A 9,506-nucleotide genomic window follows, 5' to 3' on the forward strand; every position below is an offset into this window, starting at 1 on the left:
AGACAATTTTCCACTGTTTAAATTTTAATCATTAATTTCCCGTTTTTGTATCTTCAATTATTCAACTTTTGTTAATTTGGTATTGAGCAAACTTTATTTAAATCTAAATTGAATTATTTAACGATTAATTCAATCTATAATTGTATATTTTGTTGTTAATTTTTAATGAAAACTGTTACCTATAAAAAATCTCTCTTTAGAGCAGAGTTTACCCCCCAAATACTAATTTAAATAACAAAAGATTAAAGTATCGAAAAGTAGAAACATTAAGCTTTAAAATGGTTTTCTATTCGTCAATGTGGGGCGAATTTTAACAAAGTTACGAGAATTTGATGGTTATTATTCAAGCACATGGCGACGATTGTGCAGAACGCATGACGACGATCCTGATTCACCGATATAAAGCGAGCGAAGCCTGCGCGCCGGCAAACAGAATTCGTGCGTTCTAAATTAATATTTTCTGGATCTGTACGAACTAGAAAACGTTCCAACATTTACCGCGGGTGGTTTTCTCTTCAGAAATGTTTGCAGAATCCTATAATGCATAGTAAATTCGACCTAGACGAATAACTTTTTTTAAAAATACAAACGTATTTCGTGAAAAGTACTCGCATCATCACCTTTTTGAACTTCGGTGTTTATTTACAGGCATTCATTAGAGCAGATAATTCTAAAGGAATATGTCTTCATATTTAGAAAACACTCCTCTATCGTTTAAGACTAAATAGAACTTTCTAGCGTTCGTAGTTTTCAAGTAGTATTACGTTTTCTCTTAAAATCGACCGTATTTACAAAATCGCGAATTTCTCGAAAACTAAGGGTGATGGAGCAATTTCACTCTCAGATTCGTATTTAGGACGAGGAATCCTATAAGAATCACCTAGTGGATATCGCGGAATTTAAAAAAAGTTTAAATTTGTTGGATAGTGTTATCATTCGTTATTAAATACTATTCTCCATTACTAGAAGTAATCGTGTATATTTTTAAATAATTTCATCGATTCAATTTTATTGTAAGATATACATTCGCTTGATTCTTTTTCAAACGTAAATGGTTTTACATATTTTTGTAGCAAAAGAGGTAACATGAATCATTGGGGTTGAATACTTAAACGTACAACGAAGGATGAATATAGCTTTTGACATGGTTGTGTAAACAAATTAAGTCCATGAACTCGAGTTCTGTTGTGAACACATGAAGCGATTTGCCGGCAATGATTTCGCCAGTTGTCACTGGAAGTGAGCTTGCTGACTGGTATTGGGGGCCTCTGGCCTGTAATATGGTCATGGCCGTCTAGGCGAATCACCCCAGGACCTTATACTGGACCTTACTCTGCCTGACTCACACAGACCCAGTGGTTCTCCACTATCGGTTATTACACGTAGTTCATTGTGTATTTCCTCTATTTAATATGTATGATCGGTAACCAGACATAATCGTTTCCTGAAAGCGCAAGTGTATACGAGTTCTTAATACGTAATGAAGCGTATAATATTATTCGTGTAAGAAACTTTCGTACAATATCAGGTAATTGTTTCATACATTTGTTATTATGATGTTATAGTTATTTCTCGTAATTATGTGTCCCATGTTGATGGAACATTTGTGAAGCAATGCAATGATATTACTTAATGAGAGATTATAAAAACGTTGAAAGAAGATTTCCAAATATATCACAGTTTTTCATTAATAAATTGCTGAGAATATTTTTCCCAGATCATGTACAAGGTGTTCCACCTAATTCTTCCATCTTGTGTATTTTTTGTGATAGCAAAAAATGTTTGAGAAGAACATCGTTAGATTCGGAGGTGAACATACTATGATAGGCAAAAATATAATCTCAATAAAAAGATAAATCAAACTTGTATAATATGTTGACCTTCGGATGACCACAAGGTGTGAGGAGTCATTCTTATAAAATCATACTCTAACGTACACAGTCATCCGAAAGTTAACAAAATTATGTTTGAATTTGTTTTCTTTTTATCAGCTACATTGTTAAAATAATGAAAATAACTCATTTTGTTTAAAAAATACCAATAATGTCGAGATCTTGGAAAATATGACCTTGAGATCATGTTTTTGTTTGTCATAGTATGTTCCTTTCCAAACCAAACAATGTTCTCCTCAAACATTTTTTCCTATCACAAGAAACACGCGAGATAAAGATACAAGAGTTAGGTGGGACACCCTGTATATTATTTTTTATCAATTAATTTGTATGTTTGAGTGTATAATAAGTTTCATATTTGAATTATGCATTTTATACTTGAGTAATGTGTTGTTCACCTTTATAGGAAGTACTCAAATGGCTACCATCGGACCAAGTATAAGCTTGGAAATGTCTCGTTATAGTTTCTCAATCTTTCAAATATTCCATGTATGTTGTCCATATTTTGTCGGATTCGTTGGCTGCTTTCTCGTAAACGTTGCCAAAGTATTTCAACACTGGAAATGAGTCTTGAATAAACAAATAGTTTTAAGTAGCTTCCAAAAATAAAAATCCAGGGAACTTAAATCTAGAGACTGAGAAGGCTGGACAATAAATTCTGTATGACCTATCCATTCGATGTAAAATCAAAAACTGTAATAGTATTAAAAAGTAATAAGTATTAATAAATATTAATAAGTATTGAAAAGTATTAAAAATATTAAGCTATAAAATATTGTTTTTACTCGTCCATTTGGGATGAATTTTAGCAAAGTTGCAAGAATCTGAAGGTCCATGAAGCGTGTGGCGACGGCCCTGATTCACAGAGATAAAGTACTTACTCGCATAGACATTCAAAGACGCAGATAATTCTAATCGAACATATTTGCATATTTAAAAAATTCTCCTCTATCTTTTAAGGCTAAATAGAACTGTCTATCGTTTTTCGTTTACAAGTAGTATTACATTTTCTCTAAAAATCGATCGATCTTACAAAACCTCCAGTTTTTCAAAAACTGAGGGCGACGGAGCAATCTGGCATTCAGATTTACATTTAGGACGAGAAACGTTATAAGAATCGTTTAAATTTGTTAGTCAATGTAATTTGCAGACGAGGCGACAGACAGGCAACAGCCTGTCCTACATCGATACATGTTTGAATGCACGAATGCAATAAAAGATGTGCAACCTTAATCGAAGATGTTCCATGGTCCGTGAGTAACCATAGCCGGTTGAACAATGAGAGAGAAATAAACGATTGGATTGCATTGAAGATTAATCCGGAGACTTCAATGCTTCCCCCGTTTAAGAGGAAGGACAGCAGAAGGTTCCTCATAGCAGGTGCGATATATTATGCGACTTCCTCCTGCAAATCGCGTTAACGTAACATTAATACCATGTCCATTGCTACTTGCATTAAAGCTTACCTTCTTTTCTTATCTTGTTTTTTTTCAGGTAAAGTGAAAATAATAAATGAACAGATTCTAATTTCTCTGGAGCTACAATATTTACTCTGCAAAAGTCTTAGGCTACTTACAGTGCATTACATGTTTTACATGTTTTACATGTTTATCGTTAAAGAAAACATACAAATTTTAATATAGCTTATATATTTTATTTTAACAATATTATTGTTCAGTGTACTTTCCGAAATTGGATAAAAGTAGTATAAATTCAAAGGAGAATTTAATATTTAGAATTCCTTTTAGTTTGGTGATTCAAATTTGGTTCGTGATACCTCATTGTTATTCTAGACAAGATAGCATATTTCGACACATAATTTACTATTTATTAAGTGAATGTATTCTTATTTTAATATTAAATTTGATCGTCTAACTGTATCTACCAATTTTAAAAGCGGTAGCTGCTACTTAAACGAGATACTCTCTTCTAAATAATGACAAGTAAATAAAATGATTCAAAGACGGAAGTCATATAAAATATAAAATCGTAATGTAATAACGCATACAATACGTAAGACAAATAATTTTAATAACATTACGTATATGAAACTACTGATAAAGAGGCTATTGTTATATGCGAGAAAGAAAAAATTAAAATTTTATTAATTAATTATTTATTAATTAAAATTAATTAAAATTAAATTCGTATATATTTTAAAATTCTGCTTGCTCGTCTTTGTCAAACGTTTGTCCATTAAGTAATCTTATTTAAAACGCAGTACTAAAAATCGTATCGCATATTTGTTCAAGTATTATAAGGGTCTCGCATGTTCAACTACTGTTTTTAGTCAAAATAGATTGTGCAAGAACTACTGCTTCGTCCGCATATTTTGAAAAGCTTGTATAAAATGGTAAATCCACTTAATTTACTTCTTCTTGTAATTGATTTAGAATTGCATGTATTTCAGAGGGATACTGATACACTTTTAATTAAGTTAATATTTATTTGCCAAAGTCGAAGTCAAACATGATATATTTTGAAATGTGTTCAACTATTGGCTATTTTACTTATTGTCCTCATAAACTACCAAAGCAAACCAAGAAGATTCACATTCGACGAATGACAGTTTATCCGAATATGTGTCTGCTCGAATAAGTGTTGCGATTAAATCGTTATACGATGATTTTTATTCTTGTTCTACTATTCGGGGCTCAGCTTTTGCGTTACGGAGACAAGGGTATCGTTTTAATCGGTACGCACAGTCTGGAAATCCGCAGTGATCATGCGTGTCCGTGGAAACGAAGCGGACTTGATAAATTTAAAATAAAATTCATCCAACCATTTGGCGCGCTGCCCTGACCCAGTTCGAGTTCTGTTCCCGTCTCCAGCGGACAGAACAAGATGATGCCACTCCGAGCGAGAGAATCGCCTCGGGGAATCACCGCCCTCCGCGTCGGAATCCTCGCGAACATTGGAGAACATTATCGAAGCGGTGTAAGCCGATTTAAAAAAAAAATAATGGAGCTTCTGCCAGCAATCTTATCAAAATCTAAATTTTTAAGAAATTATACAATTTTGTAAAAGAACATATTGACTTTGTTTATAACAACGTTTAAGTGCCACTAAAGTACTCCCATTCATGGTCATCCAAGCATACAGTTTATGAAGAGCTTTTCTCTTTGTAGTTTCAATTTTTCTCTGTGATAAAAAATACTTGTTTTATAAATGTGCCTGACCTCGTCACTATAGGGATAAACAATGCGTGGCATCCCAATATAGTGTGACACTACTAACCCTCGGTGTAATTAAGGGTATAATTAATCTTAAAATAATTGGAAATTATTATTAATAATGTTGGGTTTTTATTAATTTGGAAAATACACACGTGCTTTGGTAGGTTTTATTAGGAGGTAGAATACACACGTGCTTTCTGTTGCAGCACCAAACATACGAATGAAGGAAGAAACTTCCGGTCAGCGCCACATGCATGCATAAAACAAAACACATTCACACATTCGCCTAACGCGCTAAACTTTGAGATTAGAATTCAACAAATAAGTATATAATTATGGGCACGTAGTTGTGATTTAGTATTTCGTAAGAGGAAGGAATGCAATACTGAAATTAGCATGTTCATTTACATTCTTGTTGTGCATTAGAAAGAAAGTTGCAAGTTCATTACTTAGTTATCGAAATTATGTTAATTGAAATGATATTTCGCCAGCAATAAATTACAGCAAGCTGGTGAATGAAAGGAAATCACGGTTACGTGAATACTAAATACTATCTACACTCGCATTTTCATGAAAATTCATTTCACTTCGAACATTCTGAAGGCCGAGTATGTTGAAGACGCACAAGATCCTGTTTCATATCTTACTTTCTTGGATCTTTAAACTAGATCTCTCATGAATCGCATACTGGAAAAGAAAGGTGACATGTAAAAGTAAAAGAGGGTATTAGGTAATAGTTTATCGACATTAAGTTTTTATGAAAAATGTAATTAAGAAATTACTAACACCATCCCAATTTTTAAAAGTGTTGCTATTATTATTAATGTACATACTATAACAATATACGTATAGATATTTTTAGATATTCATTAACGTCCAGTACAATTTTATAAACCAATAATTTATCAAATGGAAAAATTCTAGAAGTTCTTTTAAAGAATTGTACAATAGTAAGAAATAGTCAAATAAACTCGAAAAGTCAATGAATACGTTTTATTCTTTTTCCGTTTATTTTAAACATTCCTTTGCGAATTTAAGATCATTTAATATGTATTAAGAAATAATAATTATAAATAGTTTCGATTTTAATATAGACGGGCATTATTTTTCTTTCCTGTCAACGAAATTATTATTCCATATGTATGTACATTCTTATATTCTGCTTTTTTTTCTTTTCTTTTTACATTTCATACAATTACATCGTATTTTATATTAATCTCAAGTACATTTTTAGTAACAAACATTTATTTATCTCTTCTATTATACATTTCTTTTCTTCTTTACTCGATACTCAATTTGTTAATCTACACAGTCTGATAAGACACACCATTTTAATTAGACTGCAGATGTTTATTCAAATTTATATTTATACAGATATAGAAAAAGCATTGAAACTTAAATAGAAGCATGTCTTATCTTCTAAATGGAATAATATATACATTATTGTCGATATTTTATATTTTATTTTTAATGCAGTTGTTCATTAGCTCAAATTGTTCGGTCGATTAATATTGATTAGATCTAGACATATTCATTTAATAATACTAATTGAAGTTGAATTTTCCAAATAAAACTAATTATTTGAACATAATTATCTGTTACTTTTAGATTGTTTCAACTAATCACAGACACTGTTTTTATTGGCCCACGCACGGGGTTGTTTCAAACGTTTGTCGAGATTCTTCTAAAAAAACTTCTAACTATTTTGATAGTATTTATGAGGCCAGCTCAATGATGCTTTTTTGAAACCAGATTATTTGAGTATAATTGAAGCTTGTTACTAAACTGATAGAACATAAAATAAAGCAAGGGGTTAAGGGATGGTCGCAGTAAGCTATTTTATCAAAAATGTTCCAATTCCTTACTCTGTTATGAAGAACCAAAATCCTAGAGCTCTTTTTGGAGAATCCTTTATGATTTTATTCGAGTTGCTGTTTTTATCATGTTAACACATTGAACATGATAATTTTATTTTTATAATATAATTTAGACTACGGATTATATGCATTTATGCTGTAAAATATACATAATATAGGTTTAATGTAATCTACAATTATTATAATGATATTATTATTTTATTTCGCATAGAATTGTAGTATGTAATAGTCAAATGAATTCGAAAAGTCAATGAATACGTTTTAATCTTTTTTTGTTTATTTTAAACATTCCTTTGTGATTTTAAGATCATTTAATAATGCATTAAGAAATAATAATTATAAATAGTTTCGATTTTAATGTAATCTACACACCTTTAATTTACATACCTTTTGGTCGTGCTTAGCTTTTTATATCAGTTTATATCATAAACGCATAAAATTCGCAATCTAGTGATAATAATACTTAGAAGTATTTATTCGGAGGATTTCCGTGGACCTTGCGTATCCAAACTCAATTTCACGAAGGATTAGCAAATTTGATTATCACCAGTCTGAATTATCTGAAGACCCTTACAGTTTGCGGATTACAAGATAGCACGAGCAGGATTATGTCGTATCAGTATACATCATTAAAGGTCGGAGAGTGACTGACACGCGATGGTGAAGTGCGAGGTCGCGGCATCAGCGTGTCTCCTTCAACTATTCAGATTGATATTCTGTCGGCAAGAATGGCCCTTGTTCAATTATTCTCTTAGAAACATCGAGACGAACAAGGATACGCTCGCGAGGGAATCGTTCGCGTCTAATTGTGAGATCCTTCCTCCGAGACCTCGATAGAATCGCGATTATAAATGTTTGCTTCTTGATTCCTCTGCGAAGCAAGCGATTGCGAGTAATTAATAAACGTCACACCTGTCGATAATTATAAAAATTTTACCACCGTAAATGATAGGTTCGTTGGCAGGCCGCTTCCAGAGTTTTTTTTTCCAGACTGACAACCGATTAATCTCCCATTTAAATGATACATTTTACAATTTCACACCTTCTATAATATAATACGCATTGTATATAGGGTGTTCTGCAATAATTGGCATAAGTAGGTTCTAGAATCGAGTACCTTTGAATATACAGTGGGTGTAGTAAGTATTCGTACACTGGTCAATTAAAACAGAAACTACGTTCAATTGTAATTTATTAACTTCTTTTTTATAAACAATGACATTCTACATATTCTTGAAAATCTCTACAATAGATGCAGTATAAAAAAAACGAGTTCCATAAAAAATAGGAATTTTGCAATAACAATAGTTATAAACAATAAGAAAAATCATTTTTGCAAAGTGATCACCTCGAAAACGAGTCCGGCAGCAAAACGTAAAGGGTTTCATCGATTTCATCGAATTCAGACCGAACATACGTGAAATAGTACAATTTTCGATAAAAAGTGTAATAAAGTGGTAAAAAATGGAAGTAGGTCAAATGTCTTTTTAAGCTTTTAAGAAGCAACGAAGCCCTACCAGATGCAAGAAGATTCAATCCGATTGGTCAATTCGTTTCGGAATTAGAAGCAATACAAAATTTTTCGATTTTTTGCAAAAAAAAACGGGTAAAGAATGAGAAATCCCAAAATTTTTTGGGTAATGGGACCACACCGGAGACATGCTCTACAAGATGCAACAGGTTTCATCCCGATTGGTCAAGCCGTCTGGGCGTAATCGAGTAACACACATAAAAAAAAAATATACATGTCGAATTAAGTAACCTCCTCCTTTTCGAATTCGGTTAAAAAACTAGTTATTTATATAAGTTGCAAAATTAACAAGAAAAAACAATAAATCGATAGAAATATAGAAACAATAAGTATTCGAACAAATGTTACATTTTCAAAACTTCATTAAAAAAAAACATGAAATTTACATTAACTTACATTAATTTATAAATAATTAATACTTCGTGGGATTTCATTTTGATTTTATAATTGCTGCAATTCTTGTAGGCATTAGGTAAATTAACTAAGTTTGATGTTATTTGGGATCTTCTTCCACTCTTACATTAAAACATTTTTTAAGACTTCTTTACTCTAATTTTGATGTTTTCTAATTCGTACGAAGCTATAAACTGATGTGTTTATGTTACAAATTCTACTGTAAATGGTTCGTTATAAAAACCGTACGAATATTTATTGCTTCTATATTTTTACCAATTTTTTGTATTTTCTTGTTAATTCCGAAAATTATATAAACTAATAACTGTTGTTTGGACTATATCTATTCTAGAGATTTCCGAGAATATGTAGAATATCATGGATTATAAAAAAAGAAATTAATAAACTACAATTTCACAAAAGTTTTTTAAGAAATTGATCGGCGTACGAATACATTCTACAGTCACTGTATATTAAGGAGAGAGTCGTTTTTTTCTGGTTAATAATTCGATTTTTGCTCAATACATTGTGACGGGGCAGAACTTTTCTACCCGTCACGAAGGCACACTGACCCCGGAGGGTCCTCGCTCCAGTATGGAGGGATGTGTGACCCGCGGCCCAATAGGGACCCCCCTTT

General features: G+C 31.8%; 1 long non-coding RNA gene across 1 annotated transcript in view; it reads right to left on the reverse strand.

Moving 5' to 3' along the window:
- Nucleotides 1-872: 872 nt before the first annotated feature.
- Nucleotides 873-9,506, reverse strand: part of LOC128873808 (uncharacterized) — a 20,430-nt gene continuing 11,796 nt past the window's right edge. The window contains exons 2-4 of the long non-coding RNA XR_008456491.1: nucleotides 3,121-3,297; nucleotides 2,291-2,449; nucleotides 873-1,444 (exon numbers count right to left, since the gene is read on the reverse strand). This is a non-coding gene — a long non-coding RNA (uncharacterized LOC128873808). The remainder of the gene's footprint in view (nucleotides 1,445-2,290; nucleotides 2,450-3,120; nucleotides 3,298-9,506) is intronic.

Source organism: Hylaeus volcanicus, chromosome 3 (assembly GCF_026283585.1).
Source record: "Hylaeus volcanicus isolate JK05 chromosome 3, UHH_iyHylVolc1.0_haploid, whole genome shotgun sequence".
Lineage (NCBI taxonomy): Eukaryota > Metazoa > Arthropoda > Insecta > Hymenoptera > Colletidae > Hylaeus > Hylaeus volcanicus.